The 18,452-nt window shown below is 36.6% G+C and overlaps 1 protein-coding gene and 1 non-coding gene across 10 annotated transcripts in view; one reads left to right on the top strand and one right to left on the bottom strand.

Annotated features, from left to right (window-relative positions):
* APBB2 (amyloid beta precursor protein binding family B member 2) overlaps window positions 1-18,452 on the bottom strand; it is a 416,082-nt gene that overhangs the window by 309,094 nt on the left and 88,536 nt on the right. The window lies entirely within an intron of this gene.
* Window positions 3,057-3,159, top strand: LOC130455321 (U6 spliceosomal RNA). The gene has a single exon (XR_008913235.1). It is a non-coding gene; the product is annotated as a U6 spliceosomal RNA (small nuclear RNA).

Genomic DNA, 18,452 nt, shown 5'->3' on the forward strand with positions numbered 1-18,452 from the left:
ACATACTAAAATTTATATCTCCAAATGATTGTCTCTGCCTTCAGAGACCAGCTGGGCATTTAGTCCAAGAATGTTGCCATTGCTCAAACATTTAGCAATCCTCTAAGCATTGCCTTCAGAGGCTGGGGAACATTCTTTTGAACCTCCCCAAACATGGCAAATCTTTGTCCTTTGAGAGTATGTTTGATTATTTTGGAAATTCCCCAGAGCCACTTTAAGTCAATGGGGAATCTGGGGGATCAGGGTGAGAAGTGCCATTTAGAGGAAAGCAAACCATGCCTAAGTATGACTGTGGGGGAGGCATTTTCTCATCTAATTCCTAAACTGGCTCTTAAGGTTAAAATAGTAATCATAGTAACAACAACAATAATGATGATGATGATAAAAAATAGTAATAATCATAGCTAGCATTTATATAGGGCTTTAAGGTTTACAGAGCACTTTGTAAGCTTTATTTCATTTGATTTACACAACAACCCTAGGAGGAAGTTTCTATTATGCCCATTTTTACAGAAGAATAAATTGAAGCAAACAAATTAAATCAATAATTGGGCTAGTAAATACCTGAGGCAAAATTTGAACTCAAGCATTCTTGATTCCAGGTTCATCAATATCTAGTGTATTACCTACCTGACTAAAAAAAAAAAAGAGATAGACAGGTAGATAGACAGAATCTCTCTCTCTCTCTCTCTCTCTCTCTCTCTCTCTCTCTCTCTCTCTCTCTCTCTCTCTCTCTCTCTCTCTCTCTCTCTCTCTCTCTCTCTCTCTCTCTCTCTCTCTCTCTCTCTCTCCCCAACTGAACCTGAAACCAGAATCAGAGATTTACAAAACTTAAAATGTCCAAAACTTAAAATGTCCAATAAAGGATATCCCAGAAATCTTGGATTTTGGGGCCATCCAAAATAAATGTTATAAATGTTAGTTCTTATTAGCTAGGTGTTATTATGTGCTAGAAAAAGGGCTTCATCATGCATTCATATTTGTTTTTTCCTGAGGGGAACAAGTCCTATGAAAAAGGACCAGTGACAGAAGCCAAAAATTAAATCAGTTTTCCAGAAGTCAGTAAGAATAACCTCAAAATTCATTACTTGTTTCTCTAAGCAAGTCCACCATCTTCCTTGTCTCTAAGACACAAGTGATAATGGGACCATAGACTTAATTTGAAGAGAACTTAGAGGCCATCTTGTCTAATCTTTTTTTTTTTTTTAATTCTTGGCACATTATGTTATGGTATTATGGGAACCAACTAATGTAAACATTCACAAGTGAAAAAAATGAAGTTGTAAATATAGAACAGAGGCTAATAAATACCGAAATAGCAGCAAATACAAAAGCATTATATATCTTTTTTATATGGAGCCACTGATTTCAACCTTGTGAAAATAAATTTTACTTCTAAAACAAAGTAATTTAAGTCTTGATTTTTATTTTTTAAAATTACAATTATATTTTTACATTAAAAAGTTGCAAAAAAAAGGTTGCAAATTCTAAAATCTCCAGAACAAATAACATTCAGATTCATTATCAAAAGTTCTTCTGACCTGCAAAGGCCTGAATATCTGCATTAGTTCTGAAGTCTAGAATCCTATCTCCTTTATTTTTCTTTTCATTTCCAAATTCTTTCCCACATTCTACACTTCTTCCAACCTCTTGAGAAGACAAGAAGTAGGATACCCTTACATGTATGAAGTTATGCAAAACATATTTCCACATTAGTCATGCTGAGTAAGAAAAAAATGAGGAAAAAGAAAAAAAAATGTTTCAATCATCATTCAGATTCCATCAGTTCTCCCTCTGGAGTAGGCTAACATTTTTTGTCATAAGTCTTTTGGCATTGTCATGATGACTATAGGGTAGCTAAGTCTTTCACAATTGATTATCTTTCCACCATTGTTTTTACTGTGTACAATATTCTCTGGTTCTGCTCATTTCAATTTTCATCAGCTCATATAAGTCTTCCCAAGTTTTTCTGAAATCATTCTCCCCTCATCATTTCTTATACCACAACAGTATTCCATCATAATTACATACTATGACTAGTTCAGCCACTCCCCAGTAGATGGACATTCTCTCAATTCCCAATTTCGGGCTACCACAAAAAATGCTCTTATAAATATTTTTGGACAAATAGGTCCATTTTACTTTTCTTTGATCTCTTTGGGATACAGACCTACTAATATATTGTTGAGTCAAAGATTATGTCCAGCTTTGTAGCCCTTTGGGCATAGATCCAAATTGGTCTTCAGAATAGCTGGACCGGTTCACAGTACCACCAATAGTCCCTATTTTTCCACATCCCTTTAAGCAATTTTCTTTTCTATTATGTTAGCCAATTTGGTAGATGTGAAATAATATCTCCTGATGCCCTAATTTTATGGATAAGGAAACTGAGACAGAGAGTTTAAGCGGCTTCCCCAAGGTTCCAGAACTAGTATGTAACAGAGATGAGATTTGAACCCTCATCCTCCAATTCCAAAGTATAGTTCCTTCTCCAACTAAACTACACCATCTTGTTTGGAGTTTGAGAGCTCAAAATCATCTTTGAATGCTGATACTACCAAAAAAAAAAACCACCACATAAAAAAGATCTAAATCACAAGCTACTGATTACCTTTCAATTTGTAGGACTCCAGGACAAGTTTCTTCTTGGTACACTGTCCAGTACAGTGCTATACATGTCTGAGAACTTAATAACTATATTTCATAGGAATGATGCCTTGTTCCATCTAACTTATAACACTTTCACTTTTATTTCTATTCTACACAACAGAAGTCATAAACATACAAGGTATATATATTAAAAATGTCTAGCTTAAAAACAAAAGATAATCTCTTTGTCTATGTTATAACTTAAAGATATTCCAAAATTAGCTTTATAAAAGATATATTTAAGTGAATCATATTAATATGTAAAGTACAAAAACAATGTTGATGATTGCATTAACTATACAGAAAGTAAGTGCATGATCTTCTTAGCATTTTCTAGATTGCCACTATAAACTAAAAATAAATAATGATTAATAAATTCTTTCTAGCTAATACAGGGACAGGAAAAAATACTTCAGTAGCACATATAATACAATTGGAACAATACAGAGAAGATTAGTATGGCCTCTGCACAAGGATGGCATGCACATTTGTAAAGTGTTCCATATTTTAAAAAAATACTTTAGACACAAAAATAAATAGTCTTTACTTGTTAAGAACCAATAGATTAAGAACTCAATCTCAGAGCAAACACATATGAGGAAAATGAACTACTGTGAAAATATCAGGAATGTTAAAAGAAGCAATTTATTTTGAAGTACCTTTGTGTCTTGAAAGAATTAAAAATTCCTGGCATACAGGGAAAGTGGTGTAGGAAAAAAAGTAAAAGAGAAAGCCCCATGATGACCACTGAAATGGGGGAGCACAGCATATAATTCTGAATGCCTTTTCCTACAGAAATAAAATGTTACAAACAATGGCTAAAGTCTCTAATATTATTTGGAGAACAGCGTGCTATTTCAGATATATTCTAGGCTAAAAAGGCTTATGAACCAAACCATCCATCATATATCCATATACACACACATTGTATATGTATGTGTGTATGTATATGGTTATTCTGTTAATAACAATATATGTAATATACAACTTTATAAAATAACATTTTGAATGGGAAATTTTGTTTTAGTTCCAAACAAGTGGCTTACAAATACACTTATTGAACACAAATAGAAGATTTCCCCAACCTGAAACCTTTACTTAAGAGTTAGGGTTCACATGCTGTAAGGTCTGCATCCTAGAGGAATACAGTAAGTCAGGAATCATCCATATATTTAGAGTCTAAGGCTGCAAGTTATTCAAGCTTTTGAGGGAAAAAATATGGGAATTTGGGTAGGTTTTTGCGACATTTTTCTTGATCTTCAAGTAAAATAAATAACTTTAAATTTTTTAAAAATCAATAACTTTAAACTTAAATAGATTGATAAACAAAGATATAAATAGGTTTATATTTTTAACCATGTGTAGAAAACAAGGAGGAGAAAGGGCATCTTTCTAGACACACACACACACACAATACTTCAAAACAACCTGGATAAAATACTTCTGAAAAGAAAAGACTCAAAGGTCAGATTGACCACGGTGAGTACAGATTTCCTCTGAACTTAGGAGTCTTAAGAGACTCAAGCAATCTAAAGCAAAGGAAAAGTCAAACATCAAAAAGATCAAATATTTAATAAACTGATCTATCCCCTCAGGTCTTTCAACAAAAAGGCTCCACTCTACAGGGAATGAATTATCCTCTGGGAATAAACTTTTCATGCAGTGAGAAAAATAAACCTTCCAAGAACATCGGTGGGGCAGAAAGCAGTTGACTAAATGGCACTTATGTGTCTTCAAAGAATTAAAGTGAGTTTTGCAAAGGCAAGAGTGATTTATTTAATAGGTAATTCAACCTTTTAATTTTTTTCAGGAGGGAGAGGAGAAAGCAATTAATTATCCTCTTTTCTCACATGTTTGTGTTTTTAAAAAATAGAACAAATGAAATGGAACATATTCTACCAAGGTTGTATGATACTCTCCTTTCCTCTTAAGTCAACAAATGATTCTTGAGCAACTACTGCACACCAGTCAGTGTGCTCCAGCACTGGGAACTGATACAAAGAAGTAAATACAAAATAAAACTGGAAATGTGGGGAGGTAGGGACCAGATCATGGAGGGTTTTAAATGCCAGACTGAGAGGCAACTAGAAGATTTTTGAGAAAGCTCAACATGGAGAAATGAGTGTTAAATGCTCAAAACGAAATGCTAGAGGAACTGAATCAGTGAATAGGACCTGGACTCAGAAAGATGAGTTCAAATCCAGCCTCACGCACTTACTAGCTATGTGACCCAGCAAGTCACTTAACTTCTGCCTCTGTTTCCTCATCTGTAAAAAAGGGATAATAAGAGTACCTACACCTAGCAGGGTATTGTGAGGATCAGATGAGATAATGTTTATGAAAGGCTATGAAAATGCTACCTGCTATTACTATAAATGCAAGGGGGAAAGGAGAGAATATTTCTCTTCATTATTTTTGAAAACCTATATGTGCTAATAAAGACAAGAGCTTTTTGGTTTTTTAAGCCCTTGCTTTCCATCTAGGAATCAATACTGTATATTGTGCCCAGGAGCACAGAGCTAGGAATTGTCTGAGGTCAGATTCCAACCTAGAATCTCTCATCTCTGGGGTTAGCTTTCAATGCACTGAGCCACTTAGCTATAACCCGCCCCCAAGACGAGAGCTTTCAGAATATTTCTGATTTTTCCATCATGCTATGCAATTTATTTTAAATGTCTGGACAAATATCTCTATTTTCAAGTAAAATATACTATTTTTATACAGAATGCATCCTATTAAACTTCTGTTAAGTCAGATGCATGCTTTGAATTGGGGGCTGTCTTGGGAACCAGTCATACTTTGCTGGTCCTCTTTGTGATGAAGGACACGTAGTGGGTTTGATCAGTACATTATTAGTCCATTAGGAAGGTGAAGAAAATATGCCTGTGCACAAAACCCCTTCCCACCTTCCATAGTTGAAGAACATGTCCCTCTTTCATGATCACAGAACTGCCAAAAGAGGATCTGGTGGCCATAGAAGAGAGAAATCTTTGAAGGTGAAGAACATCAGAGGGCAAAGGACAAAAAAGGGCAAAAAGCCAAAGAGACTGACTCTCAGACTGAAGATCCTCTCTCAAAGTATAAGCTCGCTTTGATGATAACAGATTTGACTTTCATATTTTAATATGAAATAAGTTAAGACAAATAGTGCCTCTAAAATCCTGACTGCAGAGTTTTTTCAACTGGAATAGCTATTGCTGCCAATGTAGTGACAAGTTTTATAGAAAAACCACAAATTCCATCATCTACCACAAACCACACAGTGGAAAATTGTTCTCTCTCTCTCTCTCTCTCTCTCTCTCTCTCTCTCTCTCTCTCTCTCTCTCTCTCTCTCTCTCTCTCTCTCTCTCTCTCTCCTTGCTGATTCAGCTAGGAAAAAAATGACTTCTGCTCCAGTTTTTAATGAATGCAGCAAATCCAATGATCTAAATAGCCACCTTGATCTAACTACCTCCTTGAAAGAATATTTTTCTCACTACAAATCATAGCTGCAGCCATTTCCAAGGTGGGCTGTCTCATTGCAACAGAAAATATGTCCCATCCCATCCATCTGCTGGGTGTTTTAGGACTATCGGATTGGAAGCCACCCTATTTGCTAAACATTGCAAACCAGCTATAAACCAAGTTTATTTGGAGTGAATGTCATCACCCTCAAAATTCCCTACTTACCCTTCACTGTTCCCTCGTGCTTCCTTTACTGCTCTTTGCATGTCCCACTCAGCACTTTCTCATTTCAGATTCATCTTCCATCCCAAGCCAAGGCAATCTGCACAACCTTAACCCTTCAGAGAAGTCTGACTTTCCAACCTTATGGCCCTGGGACAAAGCTCATTCCAGTATGGTGCTTTGCTATGAAGTACCATGCACTACTATGAACACAACTGTGTTGCTTAATTTTTTCCTTTCTAGGGCTTTCCAACACACCCTATTATAGTAGGCTTGGAATGAGAACTATTTTGATTGCAGATGCAGTTGGAATTCAAGGTCACTTGTCCCCAGGAGCTATAAAATTTGCTCCAAAAAGAGCTGGCAAAATAACCAAACAGCCAAAACATTTGAGTTCCCAATTTGAGGTAGGAGCTTCCAAGCCCTTCAGCTCCACGGCTAGTCTGGTTCATAGGATAAAACACAAGTGGACAATTTGAAGGAGGACTCTTCTGGGATTGAAGTGCTTTGAACGCTCACTACCACACACATCTTAGATGCTTTCTTTCTGAGGAAGATAAAATTGGCTGGCAGGACACAGAACTTAAGTCCCTCAAAATGGGAAATCAGTGACCGAATGGATGAAGGAATCACAGAATGAGCCAAAGGACACTTAGCTAAATGAGCCCTCAAGCAAAGTCTGGATGGCCACTTGTGGAACAGAAGGGCTTCTTAGACTGCTGCTGAGACCTCTTCTCCACAATGAGGGGCTGGGATTTTGAGTCATGTGGGCTATGTACAGAGGGAGCTGAGCAGAAGGAGAGCAGTTTGAATGCCTGAACAAGTCTTTCTTGCACTGGAGGAGTGAACCCGGAGGGTTCTATGTATTGGCAATTCTCATGGCCCCTGGAATAGGTGCAGTTGTCCAGAGGGAAGAATTATAGTGAATTATATATGATATCATAAAATTTATATATATTATATTATATAGAATTATATTAGCTGGAACATAAGGTTGATCAGTCATTATAGTTTTCTGTCATGTTTCTTAAAAAAAAAAAAAGAAAGAAAGAAAAAAGCAAACAAAGCCCACCAACAACCACCATTTTCTCTAAACAGTGTTTTGTTCACCTGCATGATCATCAAGACCTGAGGGCACTCTTAGAGCCACATTCTGATTTTCCCAGAGAAAGTATTACATTGGGTCATAGGCAATATACCTTGATAATTGTTATTATAGGTCTTTCAAGTTTATAGGATCATAGGACAATTCTGAGGACTTATGTAAAAGAATACTATCCACATCTGGAGAAAACTTGGGAGTAGAAATGCAGATGAAAACATATGATTTGTCACTTGTTTATTTGGGTATAAGACTTGGGGGGTTTGGGTCTTATAAGACTGTTCTATTTCAAAAATGAATAATATGGAAATTGGTTTTCAGTGATGATAATATATGTATGACCAGCAGAATTGCTTGTCAACTCTGGGAGTGGGGAGGGAAAAAAGGAGGGAAACAACATGAATCATGTAACTTTGGAAAACTTATGTGCACATTTATTATGGGAATAAAATTAAGATAAAATTTTAAAAAATAAAAGTTTTTTAAAATGATTATAGGATCATCATTTGTTGCTGAGAGGGACCCCTAAAGGTTACTGAAACAAATCCCTTTATTTTATTATGGAGAAAATTGAGATCAAGAAAGATTAGGAGATTTGTCCATCATCACATGGACATTCATTGTTTTACGTGGCATTGGAACCTATATTGGAACCTTCTGCCCCCAAGTCCAACACTCTATCCACTGTGCTGTAACATCTCACACAATTGAACCTGGGTTCCTCCTTCACCAGATAAAGTCTTTACATAAGCCCAGATGAACACTTGTCAGATATGTTGTAAAGGGGGATCCTGTTCAAGTTGGTGCTGGACTAGATGATCTCTGAAGTCCTTCCCACTCTGAAGTTCTGTGATTCTATGACAGAAAATTCAAATGGAGTCACTACTTATAAGTTTACTTTGATGGATGTTACAACAGGGAAAAAATTTAGCCATAATCTCTTTTCTTTTGACAAAGGAATACACAAAATTGCCAAGAGAATGCAAAAAAGAGAAAAAGATCTAAGTTAGAATCTCTCTCAAATTGCATATTTCTGCTAACAACATGACTACTTTTCTCATAATTCTGGATCCAAACAATGAAGTCATTTTGCGTTGCCCTCTTCACTAAATCTTTAATTCATCTTCAAATCTTCTTTTTTTTGATCTTGGAAGCAAATATATCCATTTTGACCACTGGCTTTGTCTTTGTGTATTTTCAGATTAAGGTAATGCAGAAATCCTTAATTATATGTCATACTTTGATTTTATCCCTCATTTTGGATTGCACAGAAATGTGGGAGGGCTGGCTACATCCACCAAACTTTCCTCAAGGCAACTAAAAATCTTCCAAAATGATTGTAAATAGGATTTATCAAGGTATAGAGAACCCAGATTGGATAAACCCCTCTCGTGGGAGGGAAGCAAAAATAGAAAAGATCATAAGCCTGATATACTGTTTCTAGAAAAGTTAATAACATGTAGGACTTAGCTTGATTCTTTAACAAGCTTCCTTTTACAAGCACTTCCAATTATCTTAATCTTTTTTTTTTCTAAATTCTTTTCCTTTGTTAATAAGCCTTACTAAATGGATTCCTGTGGTCTGAGTGTGGAACAGCAGAGGGAAGAGAAGAAACAGGTAAAAGATACTAGAATCAGGTATTTGGTTGAGGGCCGCCAGCGGCAGCAGCAGCAGATGGGAGAAAGGTAATTAAAGATCAAGTCTGTCAGATTTCTGAGCCCAGGAAGTCAAGCAGGCTGGAGCACCAAGAAGATCAAGCTGGGATTTAGCAATCAATGAGGTTTGGAAGGTGAAAAGTAAAAGCCCAGGACCAATGGCAAAGCCCCCTGAACCAATTCCAAGGAGGTGATGGAATTTCTGGGAAATCGACCAAGACCAGCAAGGTCTAAGTCTTTCACGGTTATGCCATTCCCACTGGCAATCCCACACATCTAGCTAGGTCTCTGGTACTGTACATGTCTCGATTACTGTGGCTAGTCTCCTCATATCCAGGCTCTCTCCTCTCTGATAAACCTGGAAAACTGGGGGTAAATTAAGCTTTCTAACACAACTCTACCATGTGCATCCTTTGTTCTTCACTCTTCGGTGACTAACCCCTGTTTGTAGGAGAAAGTCCCAAATCTTAGACTTTGGCATTCATAGCTTGGTCCTACTCATCACATCCAATGTGCTTTTCTTGAATGAAACCATCTCCAATTCAGACAATCTCTTCATCCCCTCATAAATTCCCCATGCACATTCCCATGCTTTTCATCCTATCTGGTTTGCCCTTCTTTTTCCATTGCCTACTACCATATAAGTTCCAACTTTTTTTTTTTTTAAAGAGCAGGATAGTATGGCCATCAGAGCATTGGGATAAGTCCTAATTCCATTACTTACTAATTGTGTTGTCATTGGCAGGGCACACACCTACTCAATATCTGTTTGTTCATTTACAAAAGCTCTTGGACTCTTACAAACTTTAAGATATGATGGATCTTCTCTAACTTACACTGACATCTCCCTTCTCTGAAAATTTACGTCACTCATTTTAGCATTTACATATCTTTTGTACCATTCAGAGAATTAAAGAGAGGGATAACCTCATGCAATGAATGTGTTTTCAGTTGAATTACCAAAAAGCATATCTCACAGACTATAGACTTTACAATTTATTTGAGGCTGCCACATGACACAATGCAGAGAGTGCTTTTGAATGAGGAAGACCTGAGTTTAAACCTTGTCTTTTACTAGCTGGGTGACCTTGGCAAGTCACTTAAATCCTTTTTGCTTCAGATTCCTTGTTTGTAAAATGGCAACAGTAATAACACCTTTTTTTTAAGGTTTTTTAAGGTTTACACCTCCCAAAATTGTTGTAGAACTCAAATGATAATATATACTTTGTGAAACGTAAGTACACTATAAATGTGGTTTTTATATGTAAAATAGCTGTTTTACTTTACTTTTATATATAAAATAGCTATTATTATTACTATAAATAGAAGCTATTACTATGAATCAGTTCTTTAGAATTATTATTTCATCAAGTATTCACATCGCAAACACAGTTTATCCCACATTCAAGATGAATCAATATTTTCAGATTTAACTAAAATGTCAGAAAGCAGCAATAGCCACACCCAATTTATTATATATTGAGCTTGGAAACCAACACAGCAGATTCCATTAAGGATTAGTCTGCACACACTCTGTCCAAAAAACTTAAGACATGGGAGTTATAAAATTCAGTCTTACTGAAGTTTTAGAGTCAGGAATTAGAATAAATCCCATGAGGAAAAGGAGGGAAAAGAGGGTGAGAAGTACAGTAGAAGAATGGAAAGAGTCTTTTTTTTTAATCCCACATGGCCAACATCTGTCCAAACAAAAGACCATTACAAAACTCTGAAAAGCTATCACACTATTAGCCCTGCAGAGCTTTTAATAGCTATTTTATTGAAGTTATTTTAAACTGCAGATGTTTTCTAAAGATGGTTATCTAAGCATCTCAAGGCCATCTTGCTGAAAAAAAAATTTTTTTAATAGAAAACAAGATGCATTCTTCCCCCCGCCCCATTTTCAGAACAAATGCCATGATCACTGAAGTCCCTGTACTTTTATTACAACTATATAGGCTCTCCTCACTCCCCATTCCCACTCCCAAAAAAAGGCACTATCATGGATGGATCCTATTAAATTTCAAAAACTACAACTAAATCTAAAATATATTAACGTGTGTATTGACAAAACCGAAACAATATTTTTTTCAGATTAAGTCTGCCAAGAGGTAAAGAGTTAAATGAATAATGCTCTTGGAGGATATTAGAGAGATTTTCATCTCTGCTGGACCCTCAGTTCCCATGAATTCTGATGAAAAGCAAAGCAAAATTGATGTACAGAATTTTAAAGTTACTGAAAGACCACAGAGAATTTTCTTGAGTACCTAATGCTATTACTTCAAGTCTAAGCAGGCCTTTCTTAGCAAACAACTTCCCTGATTGGTGATCAGCTTCTGGGGATTTTTATGGCCACTCTCAGTTATGTGGTTTGCTAAGCAAACAGTAAAGGAACTAAGCAGAAAGATACACACCCTCACATTGCAGCAAGTAGGAGTTTCTACTTTCAGATGGATGAGGATAGATGGATCTTTTTCTTATTTTTACTATTTATCAATATAATAATTTAATAAATTACTTAATGAACACCTGAGAGAGTAATGCTTCCATTTTGCTCCTGACATATTTAATTCTTCGTTTTAAGAGGTGTCAAAACTGAAGGACCCCTATATCTGAATCTAGGCGTGAAATGGCCAATTTGCCAAAGGTGGCACCCAAACTTCACCTGGAGGAGCTATTGGATTAGTCATAGGGATACCTCCACCTATTTCAGAGTTTAGATAAGATAAAGCTATGAAAAAGCCATCAAAGATGTTAAGATTGCCTCAAGAGAAGAGTATTTTTTTTTTAATTTTTATTTTAAACCCTTACCTTCCATCTTGGAGTCAATACTGTGTATTGGCTCCAAGGCAGAAGAGTGGTAAGGGCTAGGCAATGGGGGTCAAGTGACTTGCCCAGGGTCACACAGCTGGGAAGTGGCTGAGGCCAGATTTGAACCTAGGATCTCCCATCTCTAGGCTTGGTTCTCAATCCACTGAGCTACCCAGCTGCCCTCTAGAAGAGTATTTTTTAAGACCAGGGAAGTGATGATCCTTTTAAACTCCATTCTGCTCAGACCATATCTGGAATGTTGGGATCAGTCCTAGGCATCACCTTACCACTCTTCTGCCCTGGAACCCATACACAGTGTTGATTCCAAGATAGAAGGTAAGGGGGTGGATATATATATATATATATGACATAGATAAAGCTATAGGGTTTGACCGGAAAGGGAAACTAGGAAGGTCAAGGGTCTGAAATCAGACCATACGAAAAGTGATGAAATTGATGAAATGAAACTGAGATATTTAGACTGGAGAAAAGATGTTTTAGGGAGAATGGGACTGCTGACTGTCTTTAAGTACTTGGAAGATTATCAGGTGGAAAAGGAACAAGACTTATTTTGTTTGGCCCTAATGGGTAGAGTTAGGAGTAAGAGTAAGGCTAGTGGCTACAGAGATTCAGTTTGGGGTTTAAGGAAGGCAAGATTTCCTGTCAATTGTCCCTAAATAAAATGCCCCCCCCCAAAGAGCTTTAAGCAAATGTCCGATGATCCCTGGTTGACTATGTTGTAGGAGGAATTCTTGTTTGAGGATAGGATAGGTGAAGTAACAACTTCAGTCTTGAAATTGCCTAGCTAAGGAGCACATCATTTCATTTCTCAGCTTCCTCATCTTGAGAACCAAAGGGCTAGCTCTGATAATCTCCAAGTTCCTCTCCAATGCTAAAAGTTCCATGCTTCTAAGGAAGTTTTTTTTTTTATTAAAACCAAGTGTTTTACAATTATAAGGACATTTGAAAAAGTATGACCAAGTGAAATGACTTTAACTGCATATCATTCACTTTTCCCAGCCTTCAGGAATCTGTGATTACGTCAAAGTGGGAATCCCTTCTGCTGACACAGGATACAGTTGTCTTATGAATTAGTCCACTAACATTCATTAAGCACCTCTCATGGCCCAGTCATTGTTCTACATGGTCCTCTCGGGGAGGCAAGACTGAAAAATTCGTCATCCTGTGGGCAACCTCATGACTCAAGAATGCTAAGCTTAGGTAGGCTGGTTGCCAGTCAACCCACATCCCTGTGCCCCAACTCGAAACCTGTCCAGTTTGTTAAGCACTGGCCAACCAATTGGGCCAGTCTTTGAGCATTCAGTTCACCACTGGGCCACCATTAAATATCTGAACAGAACTTTTGTGAAAGGCATATCAATTACCCAAAAGATTCTTAAACAAGTAAATAGCAAACTCAAGGAAAGTAGGTTAGGTATACAAGTTATACTGACTGGTATTTATACTAATTTCTCATGAGCTTCTGGCTTGACTATATTCTACACAAAAAGCTATTTTTGTTGTTGTTTTCTTTTTTGGTCAACAGTGATTTGATAGTGAAATTTTGCTCATGAATAAAGTAAAGCATTGATTCTTATTTGAATAGATGCTTAAAGTCATTTGGCAGCTGAAAATTACCCAAATTCTGAACAGCTGCCCTATTATGAATATAGATGCTATTTAAGACATTATAAATATGAATGTTTTATTACAGGACATGAAAAGGACAAAGGTGGACAGAGCTTGTTAATATTCTGTAATTATATTAAAATAAAGACCATTTGGCTGTATGTCACCCAACTGCTATGTCTTTGAGAACATTTAAATGAAACTAGACAATTTAATAGGTACCGAGGTATGAATAAAAATGTTAGGAATCAAAACATGTAATATTTCAAACTTAATATATTTGCTAGGAGCATGTTTAATAAATATTAAATGTGACTAATGTCATTTCTGCTGAAGAAAATAATTGCCAAAGATACTTCTTAGTTTTTATTTCTGGTATTGCTACTCACTTATATTTTGTTCTAGTTGAATTTAGCTTCATTTCCCAATAGAAGTTGACATTTGTCATAAATTTCACTGTAACCCTTACTTAATACTTGTATCTTCTGGACCCCAATATCTCAGCCATAATGGCTCTCTTTAGACACAAATATTTTAAAGGAATTTTTATTTCAATTCTCAAAGCATAAACTAGGTTATATATCTTTCTGGTATATAACACCCTATTTCTCACATAATTTTTTTTTTTGGTCACAAAGATTTTAAAGGAGCAGTACTAAAAACAAACACAAAAAAACCACACCACCAGAGGATAGCTGAGGAAGTGACAAGGACACCAGCTTCTGATCTGTTAAAAATAGAGAAAAAAATTTTAAATGGAGAAAATGCTTCCAGGTAACTCTATACAAATATTTCCATGTTGTTCTCACTATAAGAACACCATCAAGAACATGGGTAACCAATATATTCATTTTCAAATTGCTACATTTAAAACACAGGAAAACCTGGCAGTAATCATGCCTTTTGGCAAGTCAAGTTCAAATAAGAAGATTAAAAAGAAGGGCTAGAAAATACAAGAATTGAACTCTCCAGGATGTTAACAGGCAAAAATGAGAAAAAGGAGGCTAGGAATAACCTGAACTATCAGAGAAAGGTAGAAGGTATTCCAAATTGTAACAGTTTGATTTTAATCACAGATTAAAGACATAGGAGGCATCAGTTGTTAGCTAGGTGTAGGGAAAAAGAAAATGCCTCTAACTCTCATGACTGCTGTCTTTTTTTTTTTTAATGATTTCTCAGGTGTCCCACAAAGGTCACAGCTACATCAAAGGCAGGGTCTGCATTCACAGTTACATCAAAGGCAGGGTCTGCATTCTGTACATGCTATCATGAAAAATTCCCAAAGGAAAAAAAAATGGTTGGCAAGATATCACACAAAAAAAGGGCCTGCAAATTGTCTCACTCCATTCATTTGCTCCCAGTACTCATCATTTTATCTCACTTTTTGCCTCACTTTCTAATTAAATAATACTTCTGTGAGAACTCTGAAGCTCCACACAGATGTTAAACTCTTGACAGGGGTGGCATGATATAATGGAAAGATTGCTTAGTCAGAAGAAACCCCAGTTCCAAGATTGCTAGCACTAAGTGATACAGACAAATAGTGTTACCTTTCTAAGCTTCTCAACTGGAAAAAAAAAAGGACAATATTACATCTGGAGTATTGTTGTGTGGCTCAAACGAGGCTCAAACATGTATGTAGAGTGTACCCCAAAATGTCAGACTGGGGGTGGGGGGTGGGAGTTCATTTTTTGTTGTTAAATACATGCTAGTAAAAATTCTGCATTAAACAAACTCATGATACTTTGGGACTGTGTTATAATTATAACAGGATCATTGATTTGGAAAGGATAGGGGACCTTAGGAGCCACCAAGTCCAACCCCCTTCATTTGAAAAATCAGCATTCTTCCTAATAAAAATCAAGTCTATTCTGCCTAAGTGGAGAATTACAGAGCTTAGATCCTTACTCCTCCCTGATGAGTTTGGCTCTAGGAATCTAGAAAAGGGATCAAGAGAAGGGAATTGAATTTTCTAGAGTCCACTCCACAATGCATTCTTGGGTAGTTTTCTCTCAAAAATCAAAGATAGCTCTTCTCCCAGTAGGACCTGGCAGAGAAATAATAGGTGAGCTATCATCAAATTCTTGACAAACAAATGTTAGAGTAGCTAGGTGGGGCAGCTAGTTGGCACAGTAGATACAGTACCAGGTGTGAAGTCAGGAAGACTCATCTTCCTGAGTTAAAATCTATCCCTGACTACCTCAATTTCCTCATCTGTAAAATGAGCTAGAGAAGGAAATAGCAAATGTAGTTGAGGTTCTGAATTTTTTAAACAAAGAATATAAGATTTAAATCACATATGCATGCATATATACATGAACATCTATGTGTCTCACATATAGATGAATATACTTATAATAATGTATTTCAGCCTATAATATATTCATATCTCTGCATGATGTACATTATACCATGAGATGTACTTACATAATTAATAAAAAAAAATATTTCTTCTTTTGTATTATTTTCTTATTCCCAATTTTTCATTGTATATCTTAAAGTAAAGCAGGACTTCCAAAGACCATGATGATTAAAGCAAATTCTTCAGGACCCTTTTTATTTTCTGCTCACATTCTGAGTAGTCTTATCAGTTTTCATGGGTTCAACTCTATCAAGATGACTCTAAAATTTAGATTTTTAATATCAATCTCTCTCCTAAACTTGAGTTCCATATCACCAATAGTCCACTGGACCTCTCTGTCTGGATGTCTCATAGATATCCAAAACACAAATGGTAGCGTAGAAAGTGAGAAGACCTGAATTCAAATACTATCTTTGGGGGCAAACCTATGTGGTCCCTGTGGGATCTTGGGCAAGGCTACCTGGACCTTATATATAAAATAAGAGGAAGGGAGGACATATGGAAGGGAGGACTAGATAGAACTCTGAAGTCCTTCTGGCTCTAGATCTATGATTGATTCCCAGTGCTACACAGAATATTTGTATTTTCTTCCATCCCAAACCCTCCTTCCCCCCCCCCCCCAACTTTACTATTTCTGTTTAAAATCCTTCTAGGAGTTCAGGTTAGAAACCTTAGAGTTATGCTTAACTTTTGCATCTTCCTCACCATCACATCCAATTATTTACAAAATCGCAGAATTCTATCTCCACAATATGTTTCAAATACATCCCTTTGTTGGCAACTCATATAACTTCCACTATAGTTTGAGCCTTTATTACCTCTCGTTTTGATGATTTTCAGAAGCTTCCTAATTGGTCACCCAGGCTCTAGTTGACATTATAGACAAAATTCCCTTTATAGAACTGTTTATTTCTCAATCTATGGGCAGGTTTTCCTGTCCCCCCCCACCAAGCCTGGAATATCACATCCTCATCATCAACTGTTAGAATGGTTGGGTTCCTTCAATTCAAGAGCCATCTACAAGAACTAGCCCTTCCCTCATCCCTGAAATTATTTCATATAATTTTATATTTACTTATGTGCATTTCCCTCAATAGAACATATTTTTTTTGAGGGCAAGACTACTTTATTTTGGTCTTTGCACTCCCAGCACCTAGCACAGTGCCTAGAACATAGCAAAATTTAACAAATGCAAAAATAATGGCAGAGCTTTGTACTGACTACAAACACAATTGTTAGAAAAGTCCACCAACAGGGAAGTTATCAGACAGATGTACAAAGTTTGTTTGACCACCAACAGCAAAAGAGAGTTAAATGGATGTTCCCATGAGCTGAGGCTGCCAAAATGCTAAGATGAATAATTATTTTCTGTGTACAGATGTAGCTGCTAGGGCTGGTAGGTGGTGAAGTGAAAAGAGAGCCAGGTCTGAAGTGTATAATTAGAAATTTTGGACTCCATCTCCCAGAATTCTTTTCCTGTCCCAAGAATCCTTTTCCTTTTGTTCATGTTAGCATCAGTTCGTCACTGTTTTTAAATGGAATGTTATCCATACCCTCCCTCTCTTCTATCGCAACAGTGACTTAGTGCCTTTTTTACTTTAGATTTTATTTTAGTTATTTTATAAATATTATTAAATATAATATTTGAAGTTATTGTATATTCATTTTAATTCTCACAGAAGTCAGAAGACCGGAGTTCAAATCTGGCTTTAAATAATTACTAGCTGTGTGACCCTGGGCAAACCACTTCATCCTGTTGGTCTCAGTTTCCTCATTTGTAAAATGAGCTGGAGAAGAAAATGGCAAACGACGACAATATCTTTGCCAAGAAAGCCCAAGAGGAGGTCAGAGTCAGACAGGACAGAAATGACTGAATAACAACAATACAGATATAGCTGAAAATTCTGGTTCTTAACAAAGAAGTCTGTCTTTGCCAGGTATGATCTTTGGATCATCAATACTATGTCTAATCTGTAATTCCGTCTCTGATTTTTAGTTGCCCTGAGAACTTCTATCCCAAAGTTATTCTTTCAAACTGATGCATGGCACACTGGTATGTCTGTCTGCCCACTGATAGAATTTTCCCAATGATTATATCTATGGAATAAGCTGGTGGATGGAAAAACAACCCTTTCAGACTTGCCTTCTTACTGATTCCTATCTATGGCTTTCTAGAAATCCCCCACTGAAGATCCATACAATGATTCTCCCTGGGCAATGATTCTTGATTCTCAATCTTTGAAAATCTCAGCACATCAAGGAACCATTCAGGCTTTTTGTTATCTCTGATTCCCATAACATGACCAGCCCACTTCCTTTTCTGGTTATGCACATCTCTGATGGGGTCTCTGAAGCCACTTCAGATTCTAAAGATATGCTGGGGATATGCAGCAGTCTGCTCCCACTCACCCTGTATCTTTCAATAGTATTTCACTCTATTCTTGAATTTACAGCATTTAACAGCAATGAGAAATTACTGGTCTCCAACAGATGGATTTTTAGGGCAAAGAGCAATTTGGGGCCAGAGAAAACACAATCCAGTATTGACCCAAATAATAAGCAATAATAATCTCCTAAATCC

This window comes from Monodelphis domestica, chromosome 6 (genome assembly GCF_027887165.1).
Source record: "Monodelphis domestica isolate mMonDom1 chromosome 6, mMonDom1.pri, whole genome shotgun sequence".
Classification (NCBI taxonomy): domain Eukaryota; kingdom Metazoa; phylum Chordata; class Mammalia; order Didelphimorphia; family Didelphidae; genus Monodelphis; species Monodelphis domestica.